The sequence below is a fragment of the Stegodyphus dumicola genome, chromosome 8, assembly GCF_044657685.1.
Source record: "Stegodyphus dumicola isolate Sdum_Otavi_A_Nest chromosome 8, ASM4465768v1".
Lineage (NCBI taxonomy): Eukaryota > Metazoa > Arthropoda > Arachnida > Araneae > Eresidae > Stegodyphus > Stegodyphus dumicola.
Genome location: NC_140775.1, coordinates 105,132,279 through 105,159,487, shown reverse-complemented (window position 1 = coordinate 105,159,487; position 27,209 = coordinate 105,132,279).

Genomic DNA, 27,209 nt, shown 5'->3' with positions numbered 1-27,209 from the left:
GCATTGCTGCTGTGCTGTTGACCGGTGGAAGAACTGTACACTCTACTTTCAAGTTGCCCGTTCCACTTCTGGAAAATTCTTCGTGCCGTGTGAGACAAGATAGCGCTGAAGGAAGGTACTTGAAGACTGCGAAACTTTTCATATGGGATGAATGCACCATGACGCCTCATTACGCTTTGGAAGCTGTCGACAGATTGCTGAGAGACTTGACCGGACTGGATGTTCCTTTTGGCGGTAAAACCTTAGTTTTAGGAGGTGACTGGAGACAAACATTACCTGTTGTCGCACATGGAAACCGAACTTCTGCGATCGAGAGCTGCCTCAGGAACTCCTTTTTGTGGCCACATTTCAAACAATGCACGCTTTCCACCAATATGCGATTGAATCCGGAAGAACAAGAATTTTCAGAATGGCTTCTGCAGTTGGGAGACGGTCGTCTTAAAAATGACAGTGGCTTGGACGAAGACATTATCGAAATTCCATCTTTGTGTGTGGTCAACAGATCGATAGTAGAAGAAATGTTTGGCTGCAGTAATGAATTCAACTTAGAAGACTTGGCCAGCAAAGCGATTTTATGTCCAAAAAACGAGGAAGCTCTGAAGCTTAATGAAGAAATTCTTTCCACGTTTCCAGGTCAAGTTTTCACGCACTACAGTGCAGACTCGGTTATTTGCGATAACGAAGAAGAACAAGAAACATATCAGCTGGATTTCATCCACAGCCTGACGCCTTCTGGAATGCCACCTCATCGTCTGAATTTGAAAGTTGGAGTTATAGTTATGCTTCTACGAAATCTACATCCATCGGTTGGACTCTGCAACGGAACAAGGCTCATTGTGAAGAGAATTATGCCAAACGTTTTAGATTGTGAAGTCATCTCTGGACAGAATGCTGGATCGAGAGTTTTCATTCCACGTGTTGAACTTTCACCATCAGATTCAAACCTCCCCTTTCAGCTCAAGCGCAGACAGTTTCCTATCAGGCTTGCATTTTGTATGACTATTAATAAGTCACAGGGACAGACGCTTAAGAAAGTTGGAATTTATTTACCGCAACCAGTTTTCAGTCATGGAAGGCTTTATGTAGCTTTTTCAAGATGTTCGTCTATGAGGAATGTTCGTGTTTTAGTGAAAGACACCAAGAAGCAAGGCCGTTTGATACCCGCATGTTCTAAAGTATTCACGAGAAATATTGTTTACAGGGAGGTTCTACAGTAAAAAAGTTACTCGAGACATTGAGACAGTGAGATTTTTGCAACACAAAATGAAGTTAATGAAGCCAAAGAAAAAATGAAAAAGATTTGAGATTTTTGGATGACTGGAATAAATTGAAGCAAGTCAAGATGAAGCTGAAACAGTTTGAGAATTATGAATTAGTCGGCTTTTATGTCTGTCGTTACAAAGTGGAATTTGGCGTAGTTAGGCAATCGGAAGGTGTATTATTTTTTCAATGTTATAAATATTTTTTATAAATTTTCCTTTTCAGGTCTACATGCAATTGCGGTCATTAATTTTATGTATTTTCTTTTTTAGGTATTTATGGAACTGATTTCAATCACATAATTTTTTTTTTCAGGTGTATATAGAAATGATTTTATTCAAATTAAAATGTTTTTATACATTTCTTTTCAGATGTACATAGAACTTGTAAATACTTTTTTTCAGGTGTATATAGAAATGATTTCATTCGAATTAAAATGTTTTTCTTTTCAGGTGTACATAGAACATGTAAATTTTTCTTTTCAGATGTAAATAATTTTTCTTATTCATTGCATGCATTTTTGTAAACACACACAAATATATATATATCTTAATTGTGTGTGTATGTATATATATATACAATTGCATCAATATATATATATATATATATATAGTGATGCAATTTTGTCTATGATTCTGTAACAGCAGACCAGGGAAGGGGCTGATACCTGGGAGAAAAAATAACCCCCTGGTCGATGAGGTTGCAGAGGAGACCCCAGGTGTCAGGCAGTTCATGCCGTCAAAAGCCCACCAATTTTTTCTGTTTACAATTTTTTTTCCGTGCAAGTTTTTGAGTTTAGGATAAACTTATAACTAAGCAATTATTATTATTATTATTATTTCAGATAAATACATATTGTAGCTCGCCCATCTGGCATACTTACTCGGTGGATTTTAAAAATTATTTTCTGTTTTTCTTTGAACTATTGATGCAATAATTGATTTCATTCATATAAAATATTTTGTTTTGCATGACATTTAATATACTCAAGGGATAGGCCTGTAACGTCTTTCCCAAAGTTGTGTCTTTTATAGACATAGGTACAGTAAAATATTTGACGGGTTCACACCACCGACATTTTATGAAACGTTTGGAAAAGTTTCTGTGTACTGCCCTACTGTGTTATCCAAAGAACAACAGTTGCAGTAGTTGATGATAATGTGTGTACAGCCCCAATAATGGGAGACAAGGACATTTTGGAGTTTGTTCAAAGCTAAAAAAAAAATATCATTGATGCAGATTCCGACAAAGAAAACGAAATGAATAATGCAGTTCTCGTGGATGATTTTGTTTCATTGATTTTTTTATTAAATACGTGCCTATATGCATATCTGTGCAAATAAAATGTACTCTAATAAACTTAATTTTGTTGAAAATGTCCCCCACCCAATATCCTTTAACACGAAAAAATTCTTCAGTCCCTTCGGTTTCGTGTTTATAATAATGAGAATTTTAATCATAGATTTAAAATTATTTTTCTGTTTTTCATTTAAATATAAAATATTTCCACAAATTGAGTGGTTGCAGCCCACCCATCTGCAATGCTTACTCGGTACATGTAAAAAATTATTTTCTGTTATTTCTTTATTTTGAATGCGATAAAAACAGGCGACTAATATACAGGCGGTATATACAGGGGATATTGGACACATAAAACACTATTGACACAATATGAGTTACATCCACACAATGATGGAACAAGGTGTGCAGCAGATGTAAGACATGGGCATGATTCACATGATATTTGATTTACTCGAGGGATAGGACTGTAATGAGCAAATGAGTATGTTCCACAAAGTTGCGTAACATTCGAATCCCAGTGAACGGGGTGGCTGCATGGGTGTTTTTGTTATTTTCCCCACGCGTATACGAGCCACTTTCTCTTAAAAAGCCGACAAGAAGGCATCCCTCCCCTTAGGCAGATTGCACTCGAGTGCTTTGCCGTAGTTGAATACTTTACACACGGAGGTAAAAATGACACTTCCTGTGGTCGTTGCCTAATTATTCAAAATATTTTGATAATTGTTATCTGTTCTTAGAATTTTCATAGCATTGCACATATTATTTAACATTATGTTATTTACTAGCAATTTTATAATCTGCAAGTTTTGGTTTTACAATTTTTGATTTTTTAAAATTAACACCTTCTTACACAATTTGCAAATGAGTTCAATAGCCAAACATTCGCTTTCATATTACATCTGAAGAACTGTTGTAGCTTTATGCAACAAACATTTCGCTGTTCATTAAAATATAGGAACACTTTTCACTCACATTTTGATTAGAATTTGATGTAGATTGAAAAGTTGTTTTCAACTCAGCTGCCTTTACACTCGCAGTTGTATTCACAATTGATTTTCACCCTGGACTTTCATCATTTGTCATATCCGCTAAAGGCGATTTATTTTAAGTTTCAGGAATTTTTTCTGCTGTAACGGCATCTACAAATGACCATCTGCCATGAATATTCTTCACACATGCCACGAGATTCATTTTAGACCCGCTGATGCTTTGGGTTTATGATACTACTTGCTAATAAATAGTATGCATTATGATAGCATATGTAAAAAAAAAAAAGAAATTTACCAGTATAATCAAAATAGAACAAATTCACGACTAAAATATTATCAAGAGTCTTAGAAGACCCTTCGCAGAACATTTTTAAAAGGTACACAAAGATAAATGACGAACACTCATCAGCTCAAAAACCCACGCATGAAAAATGTAAACAAACGCCGCGGAAAGCAGTTACAGTTACGACTAAGATCAAAGGTTTGCTCGCAGTAAAAAGTATTACTTCCGAGAATGAAAAAATTGTAAAATAATGCTTTTAAATGCTTTCGACTATTTTACAGGCATTTAAATGCCAGTATATATTTACTGTTATGAAACATAATTACAAAAGAGATGTTAAGTATAAAATTTATAGACAGGAGTTGGAGTTTACCAAAAATAATTTAAACAACGAGTATACTGTTGGAATATCACACCCAAAAATTTTCGCGATTACACTTCGTAGAAGTGCCCATTAGCTAATGAGCAGTAAAATCGCTGAACACTGGTAGTTCGGTCCAACTTTCGTATCCCGGAGAACGGCATGGCTGCGTGGGTGTTTTCGTGATTTTCCGCACTGAATACTGGTAGTTTGGTCCAACTTTCGAATCCCGGCGAGCGGGCTGGCTGCATGTGTGTTTTCGTGATTGTCCCCATGCAGAAGATACTACATGCATATGTTAATAAAGCGGGCGCAGCAAATGTAAAATCGCTATACAGTGGTAGTTCGGTCCAACTTTCGAATACCACGAAGGCATCCATCCCCTGAAGTAATGGGCTTCAGCCCGCTCAGCTGGCGGGCTTGCCCGCTAGTCTATACTATTAAAATCTGTGTGCCTCTGTCTGTTTGTGTGTTTGTAACATCATCTTCTCAAGAACGGCTTGGTGCAGAGCTTAGCGGAAGGTACCGTTGGATGCGGAATTCCCGTGGCTCGCCGGATTGACCATCGGCATCTTCGTGCGACTTTAATTAGCCGAGATATTAATTAAAAACTGATTTTTTCCCTACATTTCCCTACGTTTTGCACTTTCTTTCACGGGTTTCCCCTATTTTAGGGATTTGGCCGAGTGCCAAATTCGTTTTTCTCGAATATCTGCGGAACGGCTCCGAGTTGCGATTCGAAACGCATATCCCCGTATTCGAAAAAAATCAACGAATCCGTCGATACCGGTCCCATCTCCGTACGACAATAATCGGCGGAGTTATTAATTAAAAACTGCGAAAACAATAATTTCGGCATTCAGTCTTCCGAGTGGCAACAGTCTCGGCAGTCGTTGGAGATAAAAATGCATTGGGAACGCCAAGGCCGTTCGCCACTAAAAAACTAAGAATAAAAAATTAAAATAACTTAAAGGAATAAACTGAAAAGCTAAAATAAAACTAAAAATAGAAACATTCTCTTCATTTAGTTGTCGTTAGTTGAATGTAGATTGGTTTATGCCCTTGATAAGTCGAGTAAATGACGTCATAGATAAAATAAAAAGTTTTGTTTCCCGGTCTGGCAACAGATCAAATAGAATCAAAAGTTTAGTTTCCTGGTTTGGCAACAAAAAATTTATTTACGAATTTAGGATTTGGAAGGAGACCGTCGCAATTTTTTCCAACATACTAAATTTCGTAAATATACTTATTATTACTCATTGCACTTAATCTTTATTTCTTTTTACAGGTTATTTGATTGCATTTGTATTTGTAGTTTTAGTAATTTAAAGTAGTATTTTAGACTTTTATATGCTCCTGTTAGTTAAGGACTTGAGAATTCTTTGGAACATTTAACTTTTGTGATATATTTGATATTTTCTTCGTATTTTTTTAAAGATCTATTCATTCCTATTATATATTTGTGTTTTTGTTGCTTGAAAAATTTCATTTGCGTTTTTTGTTTTTGACATTTTACTGTGTGTGGTAACAACTATCGTTTTAAGGCGATCGAATGTTCTTTTTGTAGATGTATTAGTTAATTTTTGCTTTTAAATTTCAGAATTGATTTCATAACTTTTTAATTTATCTTTGCATTTATACTTTTATTTATTTTGCGTTTATAATTTTCATTTTCTTTTTCATGTGAGTTGTGCGATAAAAACTATCGTTTGAAGGCGATCGAATGTTCTTTTTTTAGATGTATTAGTTCATTTTTGCTTTTAAAATTCAGAATTGATTTCATAACTTTTTAATTTATATTTGCATTTTTACTTTTATTTATTTTGTGTTTGTAATTTTCATTTTCTTTTTATGTGCATTGTTTTCAGATTAGCTGAAATATTAGAAATATTTTCAAAATTGTTAAGTGTGCTTAGAATTTTCATAGTATTTTACCTATATTATTTGTTATTTACCAGCAATTTTGTAATCGGCAAGTTTTGGTCTTACATTTTTGATTTTTTAAAATTAATTAGCTCTTGAGCGTATAATTTTTCATTTAGTGTGGGATTATTATAAAATTTGTGTTGTGTACATTTAGATTGCATTAATTTATTTTCAGGAGTATTGTTTTAACTAGCAAGTTTATTCTTTCATCTTTTACGTTCGGTTATTACTTTTTTAGTTCAGTTATTGCTTTAGTAGAGTAGTATTTTTTTTTTAACGTACTGAAATGCCGAAACGGAAAAGAGGCATTACGGGAGAAGCATTGAGACGGCGAAGAGCTGAAGCACAAAGGTTACGGCGAGCTGCAGAAAATGAAGAAGAAACTGCTACAAGACTGAGCACGCAAGCAGAGCGTCAAGCAAACCTACGTGCTCAAGAAACGAAAGAAGAAACTGTTACGAGACTCAGCAGGAAAGCGCAACGACAAGACAACTTGCGTGCTGAAGAAAGTGAAGGAGAAACCAGTAGGAGATTAAGCATGCAATCAGAACGTCAAGCAAACCTACGCGCTCAAGAAACCGAAGAAGAAACGAGTAGGAGACTAAGCAGGGAAGCGGAAAGACAAGAAAACTTACATGCTCTGAAAGCGAAGAAGAAACCAACAGGAGGCGCAGACTGGACTCTCATCGTCATCGTCAAGTTCGCGCGGAAGAATCGGAAGAGGATGCTGCTACTCGAAGAACACGAGATGCTGCACGTCACAGACAAGTCCTATCCGAAGAAACCATGTCAGTACGAGAAGACAGACTACGTACAAATGCAGCACAACGTTCGCGTAGCACTCTGCACAGTGCAGGAAGATGTGGACTCGAAGTTTCCGTTGAGCAGCACAGCGCCGGTTCAATGGAAGCTTCCTGCGATCTCTGCAACGGATTGTTCTTTACGGGAGAAAGGAATGCAAGAGGAAGATACATGCACTGCTGTAACAACGGGAAAATTGTCGAAGCTGAAAGAAGATATCCAGAAGATTGGCGCAATTTAATGAATGGGAACCACCCATTTTCTGAAGAGTTTTTTGCCAACATACGCACTTACAACTGCCTGCTCAGTTTTGCTTCATTGGGTGCCAATATAGAAATACCTTCGGGTTCGGGTCCCTACTGCGTCAGGATTCACGGTGCCATATATCATCGAACGAGCCACCTTCATCCGCCTCATCCCGGTCAAGAACAGTATGCTCAGTTGTACATTTTAGATTCGGATCAAGCCCTCAGGCAGAGAATGAACATATTTGGAAATGTTGCCCTGAACGCCGAACTGCTGAGACAGTTGGACACAGTTTTAAGGAACGTTAATCCATATGCGGAAGCCTACAAGATGCTGAAGGAATTCGAAGAAGAAACTGTACGAGAGCAAGGTGCCGAAACTGCTGCGGATATCCGCATGTACATCAAGGATGAAAGTGTTGCTGCGGGTGAGCACAGGGGACGTTACAATGCTCCGAAAGAAAATGAAGTTGCAGTCGTCTTCAAGAGTACGGACGGCGCTCCTCCATCGAACCGAGACATCGTGATCCATCCGAGAGGTGGCGGTCTCATCAACATCAGTACCTTAAATCCCAACTTGGAACCCATGACGTACGTACTTTTCTTTCCTCACGGCGAGCAAGGATTCAGAGTCGGACAGCAATACACAGAGTTACAGTCACAGGGTGTCCGTACGACGAGATTGCTACAACCCGATTTTGTATGGCCGGAAATTGTTTCAGCAGTATCTCGTGGATGCATACGTAAAAGTTGAAGGCAACAGGATTGCTTACCTCCGGAGCCATCAGACGAATCTGAGAGTGGAAACTTACATGGGTCTTGCCGATCACATTTACAGAGTTGGTCAAGAGACGGGCGTCCGCCCTGGAATACCGGTTATACTTCTGTCAACGTTTATAGCAAGCCCTCGCTGCATGCAGCAAAACTATCAGGACTCGATGGCCATTGTGCGCGACTTTGGTAAACCGGATCTGTTTTTGACTTTCACGTGCAACCCGAAATGGCCGGAAATAACAGAAAGCTTATTCCCAGGACAGAAGGCTCACGATCGCCCGGACATCGTTTCGAGGGTATTTGACCTGAAGAAAACGGTTTTGATGCAAGATTTGACAAAGAATCACATCTTAGGTGCGACCATTGCAGATATACACGTCATCGAATTTCAGAAGAGAGGATTGCCTCATATGCACCTTTTGTTGTTTTTAGCGGAAGAAGACAAAATAAGAGATGCAGAGTGCATCCACTCGCTGGTGTGTGCTGAACTTCCAGATGCTACTCGACATCCGGAGCTACACAACATTGTGAAGTCATCGATGATTCACGGACCCTGCGGTGAACTGAATAGAAACTCTCCCTGCATGAGTGATGGTGTATGTTCGAAAGGATTTCCGAAACCGTTTCAGGCAGAAACTAAAGAGAACGTGAATGGCTACCCACTCTACAGAAGAAGGGACGACGGAAACTTTATCGTGATCAAGGGTCATGCCATCGATAACAGATGGGTCGTTCCTTACAATCCGTATTTATCGAAAAAGTACAACGCCCACATAAACGTTGAAGTATGCAGCTCCATAAAATCGGTGAAGTATTTGTTCAAATACGTGTACAAGGGTCATGATGCAGCTAAAGTTGTTCTGGAAGAATCTGGAGATAGAACGTTAATGTGGGACGAGATCAAATGCTTCTTAAATGCAAGATACGTGTCTGCCCCTGAAGCAGCGTGGAGGCTGTTTGAAAAAAGAATGCATTCTAAGTCGCACTCCATCATACGACTACCGGTTCATTTGGAAAACCTGCAGCCCGTCTATTTTGCCGAATCCGAAGAAAGGAATGCTTTCCAGAGAGCTGCCGAGAAAAATACCATGCTCACCGGATGGTTTGAACTGAACAGGACAGTTCCCGAAGCGAATGGTTACCTGTATGCCGAAATTCCTAAACATTTCACCTGGAGGAATCATGCCTGGCAGACACGAGTTAGACTTGGAGATTACATCATTTCAAGAATGTATTCTGTTAGCCCGAAAGATGTTGAGCGTTTCCATCTGAGGTTGCTGCTGTGTCACGTTAAAGGAGCGAAGAGTTTTGCCCACTTAAGAACTTACGAAGGTGTGGAGTATTCATCGTTCAAGGAAGCCTGCCGTGCAAGGCATCTGCTGCAAGACGACGAAGAATGGAAAAATACTCTGGCAGAAGCATCAGCTTTTCAAATGCCACCGCAGCTAAGACAGCTTTTTTGCTTCATCTGTGTTTTCTGCAACCCTGCGGAACCCGTCGCTTTGTGGAATGAATTCAAAGAGTCCCTTTCTGAAGATTTTGCGAGATCTTACTCCTTAGAAGACAGTTTCAGCCTTGCACTGAGAAGTATAGAAGACCAGTTAGAAGTGCACAATGTTTCGCTATGTTCTCTTGGTCTCCCGCAACCAACATTGACTGATGCTGTTTCTCTCGAAGTCCCGCAGTTCGATGTCCAGTATGAAAACGAACAAGCCGAAGTGTTCAACGGGATGTTGAATCCTGAACAGAAATTAGTTTACGACTTGGTTTTGGAAGCTGTACGAGATGAGAATCCTAACACACCGAAGACATTTTGTGTTAATGCGTTTGCCGGAGCTGGAATAACTTTCCTTTTTAGGACGATCCTTCATGCTGTTCGAGGAATGGGCCACATTGCCATTCCCGTTGCGTGGACAGGCATTGCTGCTGTGCTGTTGACCGGTGGAAGAACTGTACACTCTACTTTCAAGTTGCCCGTTCCACTTCTGGAAAATTCTTCGTGCCGTGTGAGACAAGATAGCGCTGAAGGAAGGTACTTGAAGACTGCGAAACTTTTCATATGGGATGAATGCACCATGACGCCTCATTACGCTTTGGAAGCTGTCGACAGATTGCTGAGAGACTTGACCGGACTGGATGTTCCTTTTGGCGGTAAAACCTTAGTTTTAGGAGGTGACTGGAGACAAACATTACCTGTTGTCGCACATGGAAACCGAACTTCTGCGATCGAGAGCTGCCTCAGGAACTCCTTTTTGTGGCCACATTTCAAACAATGCACGCTTTCCACCAATATGCGATTGAATCCGGAAGAACAAGAATTTTCAGAATGGCTTCTGCAGTTGGGAGACGGTCGTCTTAAAAATGACAGTGGCTTGGACGAAGACATTATCGAAATTCCATCTTTGTGTGTGGTCAACAGATGGATAGTAGAAGAAATGTTTCGCTGCAGTAATGAATTCAACTTAGAAGACTTGGCCAGCAAAGCGATTTTATGTCCAAAAAACGAGGAAGCTCTGAAGCTTAATGAAGAAATTCTTTCCACGTTTCCAGGTCAAGTTTTCACGCACTACAGTGCAGACTCGGTTATTTGCGATAACGAAGAAGAACAAGAAACATATCAGCTGGATTTCATCCACAGCCTGACGCCTTCTGGAATGCCACCTCATCGTCTGAATTTGAAAGTTGGAGTTATAGTTATGCTTCTACGAAATCTACATCCATCGGTTGGACTCTGCAACGGAACAAGGCTCATTGTGAAGAGAATTATGCCAAACGTTTTAGATTCTGAAGTCATCTCTGGACAGAATGCTGGATCGAGAGTTTTCATTCCACGTGTTGAACTTTCACCATCAGATTCAAACCTCCCCTTTCAGCTCAAGCGAAGACAGTTTCCTATCAGGCTTGCATTTTGTATGACTATTAATAAGTCACAGGGACAGACGCTTAAGAAAGTTGGAATTTATTTACCGCAACCAGTTTTCAGTCATGGAAGGCTTTATGTAGCTTTTTCAAGATGTTCGTCTATGAGGAATGTTCGTGTTTTAGTGAAAGACACCAAGAAGCAAGGCCGTTTGATACCCGCATGTTCTAAAGTATTCACGAGAAATATTGTTTACAGGGAGGTTCTACAGTAAAAAAGTTACTCGAGACATTGAGACAGTGAGATTTTTGCAACACAAAATGAAGTTAATGAAGCCAAAGGAAAAATGAAAAAGATTTGAGATTTTTGGATGACTGGGATAAATTGAAGCAAGTCAAGATGAAGCTGAAACAGTTTGAGAATTATGAATTAGTCGGCTTTTATGTCTGTCGTTACAAAGTGGAATTTGGCGTAGTTAGGCAATCGGAAGCTGTATTATTTTTTCAATGTTGTAAATATTTTTTATAAATTTTCCTTTTCAGGTCTACATGCAATTGAGGTCATTAATTTTATGTATTTTCTTTTTTAGGTATTTATGAAACTGATTTCAATCACATAATTTTTTTTTCAGGTGTATATAGAAATGATTTTATTCAAATTAAAATGTTTTTATACATTTCTTTTCAGATGTACATAGAACTTGTAAATACTTTTTTTCAGGTGTATATAGAAATGATTTCATTCGAATTAAAATGTTTTTCTTTTCAGGTGTACATAGAACATGTAAATTTTTCTTTTCAGATGTAAATAATTTTTCTTATTCATTGCATGCATTTTTGTAAACACACACAAATATATATATATCTTAATTGTGTGTGTATGTATATATATATACAATTGCATCAATATATATATATATATATATAGTGATGCAATTTTGTCTATGATTCTGTAACAGCAGACCAGGGAAGGGGCTGATACCTGGGAGAAAAAATAACCCCCTGGTCGATGAGGTTGCAGAGGAGACCCCAGGTGTCAGGCAGTTCATGCCGTCAAAAGCCCACCAATTTTTTCTGTTTAGAATTTTTTTTCCGTGCAAGTTTTTGAGTTTAGGATAAACTTATAACTAAGCAATTATTATTATTATTATTATTTCAGATAAATACAGATTGTAGCTCGCCCATCTGGCATACTTACTCGGTGGATTTTAAAAATTATTTTCTGTTTTTCTTTGAACTATTGATGCAATAATTGATTTCATTCATATAAAACATTTTGTTTTGCATGACATTTAATATACTCAAGGGATAGGCCTGTAACGTCTTTCCCAAAGTTGTGTCTTTTATAGACATAGGTACAGTAAAATATTTGACGGGTTCACACGACCGACATTTTATGAAACGTTTGGAAAAGTTTCTGTGTACTGCCCTACTGTGTTATCCAAAGAACAACAGTTGCAGTAGTTGATGATAATGTGTGTACAGCCCCAATAATGGGAGACAAGGACATTTTGGAGTTTGTTCAAAGCTAAAAAAAAATATCATTGATGCAGATTCCGACAAAGAAAACGAAATGAATAATGCAGTTCTCGTGGATGATTTTGTTTCATTGATTTTTTTATTAAATACGTGCCTATATGCATATCTGTGCAAATAAAATGTACTCTAATAAACTTAATTTTGTTGAAAATGTCCCCCCCCCAATATCCTTTAACACGAAAAAATTCTTCAGTCCCTTCGGTTTCGTGTTAATAATAATGAAAGTGAGAAAAAGAATTTTAATCATAGATTTAAAATTATTTTTCTGTTTTTCATTTAAATATAAAATATTTCCACAAATTGAGTGGTTGCAGCCCACCCATCTTCAATACTTACTCGGTACATTTAAAAAATTATTTTCTGTTATTTCTTTATTTTGAATGCGATAAAAACAGGCGACTAATATACAGGCGGTATATACAGGGGATATTGGACACATAAAACACTATTGACACAATATGAGTTATATCCACACAATGATGGAACAAGGTGTGCAGCAGATGTAAGACATGGGCATGATTCACATGATATTTGATTTACTCGAGGGATAGGACTGTAATGAGCAAATGAGTATGTTCCACAAAGTTGCGTAACATTCGAATCCCAGTGAACGGGGTGGCTGCATGGGTGTTTTTGTTATTTTCCCCATGCGTATACGAGCCACTTTCTCTTAAAAAGCCGACAAGAAGGCATCCCTCCCCTTAGGCAGATTGCACTCGAGTGCTTTGCCGTAGTTGAATATTTTACACACGGAGGTAAAAATGACACTTCCTGTGGTCGTTGCCTAATTATTCAAAATATTTTGATAATTGTTATCTGTTCTTAGAATTTTCATAGCATTGCACATATTATTTAACATTATGTTATTTACTAGCAATTTTATAATCTGCAAGTTTTGGTTTTACAATTTTTGATTTTTTAAAATTAACACCTTCTTACACAATTTGCAAATGAGTTCAATAGCCAAACATTCCCTTTCATATTACATCTGAAGAACTGTTGTAGCTTTATGCAACAAACATTTCGCTGTTCATTAAAATATAGGAACACTTTTCACTCACATTTTGATTAGAATTTGATGTAGATTGAAAAGTTGTTTTCAACTCAGCTGCCTTTACACTCGCAGTTGTATTCACAATTGATTTTCACCCTGGACTTTCATCATTTGTCATATCCGCTAAAGGCGATTTGTTTTAAGTTTCAGCAATTTTTTCTGCTGTAACGGCATCTACAAATGACCATCTGCCATGAATATTCTTCACACATGCCACGAGTTTCATTTTAGACCCGCTGATGCTTTGGGTTTATGATACTACTTGCTAATAAATAGTATGCATTATGATAGCATATGTAAAAAAAAAAAAGAAATTTACCAGTATAATCAAAATAGAACAAATTCACGACTAAAATATTATGAAGAGTCTTAGAAGACGCTTCGAAGAACATTTTTAAAAGGTACACAAAGATAAATGACGAACACTCATCAGCTCAAAAACCCACGCATGAAAAATGTAAACAAACGCCGCGGAAAGCAGTTACAGTTACGACTAAGATCAAAGGTTTGCTCGCAGTAAAAAGTATTACTTCCGAGAATGAAAAAATTCTAAAATAATGCTTTTAAATGCTTTCTACTATTTTACAGGCATTTAAATGCCAGTATATATTTACTGTTATGAAACATAATTACAAAAGAGATGTTAAGTATAAAATTTATAGACAGGAGTTGGAGTTTACCAAAAATAATTTAAACAACGAGTATACTGTTCGAATATCACACCCAAAAATTTTCGCGATTACACTTCGTAGAAGTGCCCATTAGCTAATGAGCAGTAAAATCGCTGAACACTGGTAGTTCGGTCCAACTTTCGAATCCCGGAGAACGGCATGGCTGCGTGGGTGTTTTCGTGATTTTCCGCACTGAATACTGGTAGTTTGGTCCAACTTTCGAATCCCGGCGAGCGGGCTGGCTGCATGTGTGTTTTCGTGATTGTCCCCATGCAGAAGATACTACATGCATATGTTAATAAAGCGGGCGCAGCAAATGTAAAATCGCTATACAGTGGTAGTTCGGTCCAACTTTCGAATACCACGAAGGCATCCATCCCCTGAAGTAATGGGCTTCAGCCCGCTCAGCTGGCGGGCTTGCCCGCTAGTCTATACTATTAAAATCTGTGTGCCTCTGTCTGTTTGTGTGTTTGTAACATCATCTTCTCAAGAACGGCTGGGTGTAGAGCTTAGCGGAAGGTACCGTTGGATTCAGAATGCCCGTGGCTCGCCGGATTGACCATCGGCATCTTCGTGCGACTTTAATTAGCCGAGATATTAATTAAAAACTGCTTTTTCCCCTACGTTTTCCTACGTTTTGCACTTCCTTTCACCCGTTTTCCCTGTTTTAGGGATTTGGCCGAGTGCCAAATTCGTTTTTCTCGAATAACTTGGGAACGGCGCCGAGTTGGAATTCGAAACACATATCTCCGGATTCGAAAAAAGTCAACAAATCCATCGATACCGGTCCCATCTTCGTACGACAATAATCCGCGGAGTTATTAATTAAAAACTGCGAAAACAATAATTTCGGCACTCAGTCTTCCGAGTGGCAACAGTCTCGGCAGTCGTCGGAGATAAAAATGCTATGGGAACGCCAAGGCCGTTCGCCACTAACAAACTAAGAATAAAAAATTAAAATAACTTAAAGGAATAAACTGAAAAGCTAAAATAAAACTAAAAATAGAAACATTCTCTTCATTTAGTTGTCGTTAGTTGAATGTAGATTGGTTTATGCCCTTGATAAGTCGAGTAAATTACGTCATAGATAAAATAAAAAGCTTTGTTTCCCGGTCTGGCAACAGATCAAATAGAATCAAAAGTTTAGTTTCCTGGTTTGGCAACAAAAAAATTATTTACGAATTTTGGATTTGGAAGGAGACCGTCGCAATTTTTTCCAGCATTTCAAATTTCGTAAATATTCTTATTATTACTCATTGCACTTAATCTTTATTTCTTTTTACAGGATATTTGATTGTTTTTTTGCATTTATATTTGTAGTTTTAGTAATTTAAAGTAGTATTTTAGACTTTTATATGCTCCTGTTAGTTTAGAACTTGAGAATTCTTCGGAACATTAACTTGGTGACCCTTTTTATATATTTAATGTATTATTTTGTATTTTTTTAAAGATCTATTCATTCGTGTTTTATATTTCTGTTATTGTTGCTCGATAAATTGCATTTACATTTTATATTTTTGACATTTTCCTGTGTGCGATAACAATTATCGTTTTAAGGCGATCGAATGTTCTATATTTTATTAGATTTGTTATTTTGTTAGGTTTTGTTATTTGAATTTCAGAATTGATTTCAGAAGTTCCTAATTTATATTTGTATTTATACCTTTTATTTATTTTGTGTTTAGGTTTTCATTTTCTGTTTATGTGCATTGTTCTCAGATTGACCTAATTATTAGAAATATTTTCATAATTTTTATCTGTGCTTGGAATTTTTCATAATATTACCCATATTATTTCTTATTTGCCAGCAATTTTTTAACAGGGAAGTTTTTGTTTTACATTTTTGATTTTTTAAACTTAATTTGCTCTTAAGTGGAAAATTTTTCATTTAGTCTAGGATTATTTTAAAATTTGTGTTGTATACATATAGAATGCATTAATTCTTTTTCCAGCAGTATTGGTTTAATGAGCAATTTTTTTCTTTCATCTGCGTAGTCAATTTTTTGAGTCGAGTTAATATTTGAGTAGTGCTTTTTTTAACGTACTGAAATGCCGAAACGGAAAAGAGGCATTACAGGAGATGCATCAAGAAGACGAAGAGCTGAAGCACAGAGTTTACGGCGAGCTGCAGAAAATGAAGAAGAAACTGCTGCGAGACTGAGCACGCAAGCGCGTCGGCAAGCAAACCAACGCGCTCAAGAAACGGAAGAAGAAACCGCTATGAGACTCGGCAGGAAAGCTCAACATCAAGAAAAGTTACGTGCTGCAGAAACGGAACAAGAAACCATTAGGAGACTCAGCAGGCAATCCCAATGTCAAGAAAATTTGCGTGCTCAAGAAAGTGAAGAAGAAACCAGTAGGAGGCACAGACTGGACTCTCATCGTCATCGTCACGTTCGAGCGGAAGAGTCGGAAGAGGACGCTGCTACACGAAGAACGCGAGACGCTGCACGCCACAGACAAGTCCTATCCGAAGAAACAATGTCCGTACCAGAAGACAGGCTACGCATGAATGCAGCACAACGTTCACGCAGCACTCTTCACAATGCAGGAAGATGTGGACTCGAAGTTTATGTTGAGCAACACAGCGCCGGTTCAATGGAAGCTTCCTGCGATCTCTGCAACGGATTGTTCTTTACGGGAGAAAGGAATGCAAGAGGAAGATACATGCACTGCTGTAACAATGGGAAAATTGTCGAAGCTGAAAGAAGATATCCAGAAGAATGGCACAATTTAATGAATGGGAACCACCCGTTTTCTGAAGAGTTTTTTGCCAACATACGTACTTACAACTGCCTGCTCAGTTTTGCTTCATTGGGTGCCAATATAGAAATGCCTTCGGGTTCGGGTCCCTACTGCTTCAGGATTCACGGTGCCATATATCATCGAACGAGCCACCTTCATCCGCCTCATCCCGGTCAAGAACAGTATGCTCAGCTGTACATTTTAGATTCGGATCAAGCCCTCAGGCAAAGAATGAACATATTTGGAAATGTTGCCCTGAACGCCGAACTCCTGAGACAGTTGGACACAGTTTTAAGGAACGTTAATCCATATGCGGAAGCCTACAAGATGCTGAAGGAATTCGAAGAAGAAACTGTACGAGAGCAAGGTGCCGAAACTGCTGCGGATATCCGCATGTACATCAAGGGTGAAAGTGTTGCTGCAGGCGAGCACAGGGGACGTTACAATGCTCCGAAAGAAAATGAAGTTGCACTCGTCTTCAAGAGTACGGACGGCGCTCCTCCATCGAAACCGAGACATCGTGATCCATCCGAAAGGTGGCGGTCTCATCAACATCAGTACCTTAAATCCCAACTTGGAACCCATGACGTACGTACTTTTCTTTCCTCACGGCGAGCAAGGATTCAGAGTCGGACAGCAATACACAGAGTTACAGTTTTACAGTCACAGGGTGTCCGTACGACGAGATTGCTACAACCCGATTTTGTATGGCCGGAAATTGTTTCAGCAGTATCTCGTGGATGCATACGTAAAAGTTGAAGGCAACAGGATTGCGTACCTCCGGAGCCATCAGACGAATCTGAGAGTGGAAACTTACATGGGTCTTGCCGATCACATTTACAGAGTTGGTGAAGAGACGGGCGTCCGCCCTGGAATACCGGTTATACTTCCGTCAACGTTTATAGGAAGCCCTCGCTGCATGCAGCAAAACTATCAGGACTCGATGGCCATTGTGCGCAACTTTGGTAAACCGGATCTGTTTTTGACTTTCACGTGCAACCCTAAATGGCCGGAAATAACAGAAAACTTATTCCCAGGACAGAAGGCTCACGATCGCCCGGACATCGTTTCGAGGGTATTTGACCTGAAGAAAACGGCTTTGATGCAAGATTTGACAAAGAATCACATCTTAGGTGCGACCATTGCAGATATACACGTCATCGAATTTCAGAAGAGAGGATTGCCTCATATGCACCTTTTGTTGTTTTTAGCGGAAGAAGACAAAATAAGAGATGCAGAGAGCATCGACTCGCTGGTGTGTGCTGAACTTCCAGATGCTACTCGACATCCGGAGCTACACAACATTGTGATGTCTTCGATGATTCACGGACCCTGCGGTGAACTGTATAGAAACTCTCCCTGCATGAGTGATGGTGTATGTTCGAAAGGATTTCCGAAACCGTTTCAGGCAGAAACTAAAGAGAACGTGAATGGCTACCCACTCTACAGAAGAAGGGACGACGGAAACTTTATCGTGATCAAGGGTCATGCCATCGATAACAGATGGGTCGTTCCTTACAATCCGTATTTATCGAAAAAGTACAACGCCCACATAAACGTTGAAGTATGCAGCTCCATAAAATCGGTGAAGTATTTGTTCAAATACGTGTACAAGGGTCATGATGCAGCTAAAGTTGTTCTGGAAGAATCTGGAGATAGAACTTTAATGTGGGACGAGATCAAATGCTTCTTAAATGCAAGATACGTGTCTGCCCCTGAAGCAGCGTGGAGGCTGTTTGAAAAAAGAATGCATTCTAAGTCGCACTCCATCATACGACTACCGGTTCATTTGGAAAACCTGCAGCCCGTCTATTTTGCCGAATCCGAAGAAAGGAATGCTTTCCAGAGAGCTGCCGAGAAAAATACCATGCTCACCGGATGGTTTGAACTGAACAGGACAGTTCCCGAAGCGAATGGTTACCTGTATGCCGAAATTCCTAAACATTTCACCTGGAGGAATCATGCCTGGCAGACACGAGTTAGACTTGGAGATTACATCATTTCAAGAATGTATTCTGTTAGCCCGAAAGATGTTGAGCGTTTCCATCTGAGGTTGCTGCTGTGTCACGTTAAAGGAGCGAAGAGTTTTTCCGACTTAAGAACTTACGAAGGTGTGGAGTATTCAACGTTCAAGGAAGCCTGCCGTGCAAGGCATCTGCTGCAAGACGACGAAGAATGGAAAAATACTCTGGCAGAAGCATCAGCTTTTCAAATGCCACCGCAGCTAAGACAGCTTTTTTGCTTCATCTGTGTTTTCTGCAACCCTGCGGAACCCGTCGCTTTGTGGAATGAATTCAAAGAGTCCCTTTCTGAAGATTTTGCGAGATCTTACTCCTTAGAAGACAGTTTCAGCCTTGCACTGAGAAGTATAGAAGACCAGTTAGAAGTGCACAATGTTTCGCTATGTTCTCTTGGTCTCCCGCAACCAACATTGACTGATGCTGTTTCTCTCGAAGTCCCGCAGTTCGATGTCCAGTATGAAAACGAAGAAGCCGAAGTGTTCAACGGGATGTTGAATCCTGAACAGAAATTAGTTTACGACTTGGTTTTGGAAGCTGTACGAGATGAGAATCCTAACACACCGAAGACATTTTGTGTTGATGCGTTTGCCGGAGCTGGAATAACTTTCCTTTTTAGGACGATCCTTCATGCTGTTCGAGGAATGGGCCACGTTGCCATTCCCGTTGCGTGGACAGGCATTGCTGCTGTGCTATTGACCGGTGGAAGAACTGTACACTCTACTTCCAAGTTGCCCGTTCCACTTCTGGAAAATTCTTCGTGCCGTGTGAGACAAGATAGCGCTGAAGGAAGGTACTTGAAGACTGCGAAACTTTTCATATGGGATGAATGCACCATGACGCCTCATTACGCTTTGGAAGCTGTCGACAGATTGCTGAGAGACTTGACCGGACTGGATGTTCCTTTTGGCGGTAAAACCTTAGTTTTAGGAGGTGACTGGAGACAAACATTACCTGTTGTCGCACATGGAAACCGAACTTCTGCGATCGAGAGCTGCCTCAGGAACTCCTTTTTGTGGCCACATTTCAAACAATGCACGCTTTCCACCAATATGCGATTGAATCCGGAAGAACAAGAATTTTCAGAATGGCTTCTGCAGTTGGGAGACGGTCGTCTTAAAAATGACAGTGGCTTGGACGAAGACATTATCGAAATTCCATCTTTGTGTGTGGTCAACAGATCGATAGTAGAAGAAATGTTTGGCTGCAGTAATGAATTCAACTTAGAAGACTTGGCCAGCAAAGCGATTTTATGTCCAAAAAACGAGGAAGCTCTGAAGCTTAATGAAGAAATTCTTTCCACGTTTCCAGGTCAAGTTTTCACGCACTACAGTGCAGACTCGGTTATTTGCGATAACGAAGAAGAACAAGAAACATATCAGCTGGATTTCATCCACAGCCTGACGCCTTCTGGAATGCCACCTCATCGTCTGAATTTGAAAGTTGGAGTTATAGTTATGCTTCTACGAAATCTACATCCATCGGTTGGACTCTGCAACGGAACAAGGCTCATTGTGAAGAGAATTATGCCAAACGTTTTAGATTGTGAAGTCATCTCTGGACAGAATGCTGGATCGAGAGTTTTCATTCCACGTGTTGAACTTTCACCATCAGATTCAAACCTCCCCTTTCAGCTCAAGCGAAGACAGTTTCCTATCAGGCTTGCATTTTGTATGACTATTAATAAGTCACAGGGACAGACGCTTAAGAAAGTTGGAATTTATTTACCGCAACCAGTTTTCAGTCATGGAAGGCTTTATGTAGCTTTTTCAAGATGTTCGTCTATGAGGAATGTTCGTGTTTTAGTGAAAGACACCAAGAAGCAAGGCCGTTTGATACCCGCATGTTCTAAAGTATTCACGAGAAATATTGTTTACAGGGAGGTTCTACAGTAAAAAAGTTACTCGAGACATTGAGACAGTGAGATTTTTGCAACACAAAATGAAGTTAATGAAGCCAAAGGAAAAATGAAAAAGATTTGAGATTTTTGGATGACTGGGATAAATTGAAGCAAGTCAAGATGAAGCTGAAACAGTTTGAGAATTATGAATTAGTCGGCTTTTATGTCTGTCGTTACAAAGTGGAATTTGGCGTAGTTAGGCAATCGGAAGCTGTATTATTTTTTCAATGTTGTAAATATTTTTTATAAATTTTCCTTTTCAGGTCTACATGCAATTGAGGTCATTAATTTTATGTATTTTCTTTTTTAGGTATTTATGAAACTGATTTCAATCACATAATTTTTTTTCAGGTGTATATAGAAATGATTTTATTCAAATTAAAATGTTTTTATACATTTCTTTTCAGATGTACATAGAACTTGTAAATACTTTTTTTCAGGTGTATATAGAAATGATTTCATTCGAATTAAAATGTTTTTCTTTTCAGGTGTACATAGAACATGTAAATTTTTCTTTTCAGATGTAAATAATTTTTCTTATTCATTGCATGCATTTTTGTAAACACACACAAATATATATATATCTTAATTGTGTGTGTATGTATATATATATACAATTGCATCAATATATATATATATATATATATAGTGATGCAATTTTGTCTATGATTCTGTAACAGCAGACCAGGGAAGGGGCTGATACCTGGGAGAAAAAATAACCCCCTGGTCGATGAGGTTGCAGAGGAGACCCCAGGTGTCAGGCAGTTCATGCCGTCAAAAGCCCACCAATTTTTTCTGTTTACAATTTTTTTTCCGTGCAAGTTTTTGAGTTTAGGATAAACTTATAACTAAGCAATTATTGTTATTATTATTATTTTAGATAAATACAGATTGTAGCTCGCCCATCTGGCATACTTACTCGGTGGATTTTAAAAATTATTTTCTGTTTTTCTTTGAACTATTGATGCAATAATTGATTTCATTCATATAAAATATTTTGTTTTGCATGACATTTAATATACTCAAGGGATAGGCCTGTAACGTCTTTCCCAAAGTTGTGTCTTTTATAGACATAGGTACAGTAAAATATTTGACGGGTTCACACGACCGACATTTTATGAAACGTTTGGAAAAGTTTCTGTGTACTGCCCTACTGTGTTATCCAAAGAACAACAGTTGCAGTAGTTGATGATAATGTGTGTACAGCCCCAATAATGGGAGACAAGGACATTTTGGAGTTTGTTCAAAGCTAAAAAAAAATATCATTGATGCAGATTCCGACAAAGAAAACGAAATGAATAATGCAGTTCTCGTGGATGATTTTGTTTCATTGATTTTTTTATTAAATACGTGCCTATATGCATATCTGTGCAAATAAAATGTACTCTAATAAACTTAATTTTGTTGAAAATGTCCCCCCCCCAATATCCTTTAACACGAAAAAATTCTTCAGTCCCTTCGGTTTCGTGTTAATAATAATGAAAGTGAGAAAAAGAATTTTAATCATAGATTTAAAATTATTTTTCTGTTTTTCATTTAAATATAAAATATTTCCACAAATTGAGTGGTTGCAGCCCACCCATCTTCAATACTTACTCGGTACATTTAAAAAATTATTTTCTGTTATTTCTTTATTTTGAATGCGATAAAAACAGGCGACTAATATACAGGCGGTATATACAGGGGATATTGGACACATAAAACACTATTGACACAATATGAGTTATATCCACACAATGATGGAACAAGGTGTGCAGCAGATGTAAGACATGGGCATGATTCACATGATATTTGATTTACTCGAGGGATAGGACTGTAATGAGCAAATGAGTATGTTCCACAAAGTTGCGTAACATTCGAATCCCAGTGAACGGGGTGGCTGCATGGGTGTTTTTGTTATTTTCCCCATGCGTATACGAGCCACTTTCTCTTAAAAAGCCGACAAGAAGGCATCCCTCCCCTTAGGCAGATTGCACTCGAGTGCTTTGCCGTAGTTGAATACTTTACACACGGAGGTAAAAATGAGACTTCCTGTGGTCGTTGCCTAATTATTCAAAATAGTTTGATAATTGTTATCTGTTCTTAGAATTTTCATAGCATTGCACATATTGTTTAACATTATGTTATTTACTAGCAATTTTATAATCTGCAAGTTTTGGTTTTACAATTTTTGATTTTTTAAAATTAACACCTTCTTACACAATTTGCAAATGAGTTCAATAGCCAAACATTCCCTTTCATATTACATCTGAAGAACTGTTGTAGCTTTATGCAACAAACATTTCGCTGTTCATTAAAATATAGGAACACTTTTCACTCACATTTTGATTAGAATTTGATGTAGATTGAAAAGTTGTTTTCAACTCAGCTGCCTTTACACTCGCAGTTGTATTCACAATTGATTTTCACCCTGGACTTTCATCATTTGTCATATCCGCTAAAGGCGATTTATTTTAAGTTTCAGCAATTTTTTCTGCTGTAACGGCATCTACAAATGACCATCTGCCATGAATATTCTTCACACATGCCACGAGTTTCATTTTAGACCCGCTGATGCTTTGGGTTTATGATACTACTTGCTAATAAATAGTATGCATTATGATAGCATATGTAAAAAAAAAAAAGAAATTTACCAGTATAATCAAAATAGAACAAATTCACGACTAAAATATTATGAAGAGTCTTAGAAGACCCTTCGAAGAACATTTTTAAAAGGTACACAAAGATAAATGACGAACACTCATCAGCTCAAAAACCCACGCATGAAAAATGTAAACAAACGCCGCGGAAAGCAGTTACAGTTACGACTAAGATCAAAGGTTTGCTCGCAGTAAAAAGTATTACTTCCGAGAATGAAAAAATTCTAAAATAATGCTTTTAAATGCTTTCTACTATTTTACAGGCATTTAAATGCCAGTATATATTTACTGTTATGAAACATAATTACAAAAGAGATGTTAAGTATAAAATTTATAGACAGGAGTTGGAGTTTACCAAAAATAATTTAAACAACGAGTATACTGTTCGAATATCACACCCAAAAATTTTCGCGATTACACTTCGTAGAAGTGCCCATTAGCTAATGAGCAGTAAAATCGCTGAACACTGGTAGTTCGGTCCAACTTTCGAATCCCGGAGAACGGCATGGCTGCGTGGGTGTTTTCGTGATTTTCCGCACTGAATACTGGTAGTTTGGTCCAACTTTCGAATCCCGGCGAGCGGGCTGGCTGCATGTGTGTTTTCGTGATTGTCCCCATGCAGAAGATACTACATGCATATGTTAATAAAGCGGGCGCAGCAAATGTAAAATCGCTATACAGTGGTAGTTCGGTCCAACTTTCGAATACCACGAAGGCATCCATCCCCTGAAGTAATGGGCTTCAGCCCGCTCAGCTGGCGGGCTTGCCCGCTAGTCTATACTATTAAAATCTGTGTGCCTCTGTCTGTTTGTGTGTTTGTAACATCATCTCCTCGGGAACGGCTGGGTGTAGAGCTTAGCGGAAGGTACCGTTCTATTCAGAATGCCCGTGGCTCGCCGGATTGACCATCGGCATCTTCGTGCGACTTTAATTAGCCGAGATATTAATTAAAAACTGATTTTCTTCCTACATTTCCCTACGTTTTGCACTTTCTTTCACGGGTTTCCCCTATTTTAGGGATTTGGCCGAGTGCCAAATTCGTTTTTCTCGAATATCTGCGGAACGGCTCCGAGTTGCGATTCGAAACGCATATCCCCGTATTCGAAAAAAATCAACGAATCCATCGATACCGGTCCCATCTTCGTACGACAATAATCAGCGGAGTTATTAATTAAAAACTGCGAAAACGTTATTTCATTTTTCGGAGTGGCAACCGTCTCGGAATTAGCTGAGATAAAATTGCTTTTTCGAAAGCGCCGGGGGGATGACAATTGCTTCCGCTCGAGATTTGTGCTGGCGAAAGTTCACGTGTCAATTTCTTTTTTCTTAAATATCTATGGAACGGCGCTGAGTTGGAATTCGAGGCAGGTGTCTGCGGATTCCAAAAAATTCTACGAATCCAATGATACCATTCTCATCTTCGTAGGACGTTAATCAGCTGAGATATTAATTAAAAACTGTGAAAACGCTAATTTTCGCGCTCATTTTTCCGATTGCAACAGTTCCTTGAATCGCCGAAGATACAAATCAAGGTTATATTCTGAAGTTCAATAAAGCACGCAATTGCATGTTACCTAACTGTATTTTAAAAATATTTCGTTAATGTAGGCATTTTAAATAAACAGCTGCTTTTCACAATTTTTTTTTAATTTCAGGTTAGGATGATTGTCACGTTAATTCTTTTATTGATATTGAATAAAAGTTATTATATTACATTAAATTTAAATGATGACGTTCTTGAAGTTGTACAACTTTAATCAGCTGGGATATTAATTAAAAAATCTGAAAAAGCTATTTTTTAAAAATATGTTGTTATTTTTTTAATAATAAATTTGATTTTTTGGAATAATATATTTTTTTATGTTATTAGATACGTGCACTTAATTTAGATATTATCTTTTAATGCAAATGATATTTTAAATAAGTTCGCACCAATAAAAATTAAATTCACACTTTTTTTTTTTTTTTTTTAGATTAAAGATTTTTCTTTGCTCCTTTGAGATGGTATACGGTAACTTTCGAATCCCGGTGAGCAGGCAGGCTACACTCATGTTTTTTGTGATTTTACGCATATCTGTTGTGTATGCAGTGTCTTCTGGATGCATAAATGAATAAAGCTGAACTCTGGTAGTTCGGTCCTAATTTCGAATCCCGGCGAACGGGCTGGGTCCATGGGTGTTTGCGTGATTTTACGCATGTGCCTCGTGTACGCAGCATCTTCTGGATGCATAAGTGAATAAAGCGGCCGAAATTCGCTCAAAACCTCTGATTACTGGTAGTTCGGTCCAACTTTCGAATCCAAGCGACCGTGTTGGCTCAATGTGTGTTTTCGGGATTTTTAGCATGTGTAACGTGTATGCGGTATCTTCTGCATGCATACTTGAATAAAGCGGGAGCAGCCCGCGCAAAACTACAGAACACTGGTAGTTCGGTCCAACTTTCGACTTCCGGGGTACTGTACATAAAATTTGGTCGCATACGTGAATACAGCGCGCGGATACCGGGTAAAACCGCTGAACACTGGTAGTTCGGTCAAACATTCGAATCTCTGCGAGCGGGCTGGCTGCATGGGTGTTTTCCTGATTTTCCGCATGTGTATAGTGTATAAAGTGATTTCTGGATGCATATGTGATAAAAGTGGGCGCAGCCTGCTCAAAACCTCTTAACGCTGGTAGTTCGATCCAACTTTCGGTGTCGGCGAACGAGCTGGCTCCCCGGGTGTTTTCTTGCTTTAACTCATGTGTATCGTTTATGCAGTATCCTCTCCATGCTTATGTGTATAAAGCGGGCGCAGCCCGGTCCACAAAATCGCTGAACACTGGTATTTCGGTCCTACTTTCGAATTCCGGGGTACTGTATATAAAATTTGGATGCATACGTGAATACAGCACGCGGATACCGGGTAAAACCGCTGAACGTTGGTAGTTCGCTCAAACTTTCGAATCTCGGCGAGCGGGCTGGCTGCATGGGTGTTTTCGTGATTGTTCGCATGTGTATCGTTTATAAAGTATCTCATGGATGCATACGTGAAAAAAGCGGGCACAGAATACTGGTAATGCGGTAATTTCGAATCCCGACGAACTGGCTGGCTCCGTGGGTGTTTTCGTGATTTTACGCATGTGTATAGTGTATGGAGTATCTTCTGGGTGTATATGTGAATAAAGCGGGCAGAGCCCGCGCAAAGCCACATAACACTGGTAATTCGGTCCAACTTTCGAATACCGGCGAACAGGCAGGCTCCATGTTTGTTTTCGTGATTTTACGCATGTGTATCGTTTATGCACCATCTTCAGCATGCATACGTGAATAAAGCGGGCACAGCACGCGCAAAATCGCTGAAAAATTGTATTTCGGTCCAACTTTCGAATCGGCAGCGGGCTGGCTGGAGGGGTGTTTTCGTGATTTTACGCATGTGTACGGTGTACGCAGTATCTTTTGCATGCACACATGAACACTGTTTTGTGCGGGCTCCCGCCCAAAAGCGCTGAACACTGGTATTTCGGTCCAAATTTCGAATACCCGCGAAAGGGCTGGAAGCATGGGTGTTTTCGTGATTTTCCGCATATGTATAGTGTATGCGGTAACTTCTGGATGCTTAGATGAAAAAAGCGGGGGAAGCCCGCGGAATGCCGCTAAAAAATGGTAGTTCGGTTCAACTTTTCAATACCGCCCAAATTTAACATAGGATATCTTTTAAAAACGAACAATGATAAGCGGGCTTCAGCCCGCTCAGCTGGCGGGCTTGCCCGCTAGTCTATATACTATTAAAATCTGTGTGCCTCTGTCTGTTTGTGTGTTTGTAACATCATCTTCTCAAGAACGGCTGGGTGCAGAGCTTAGCGG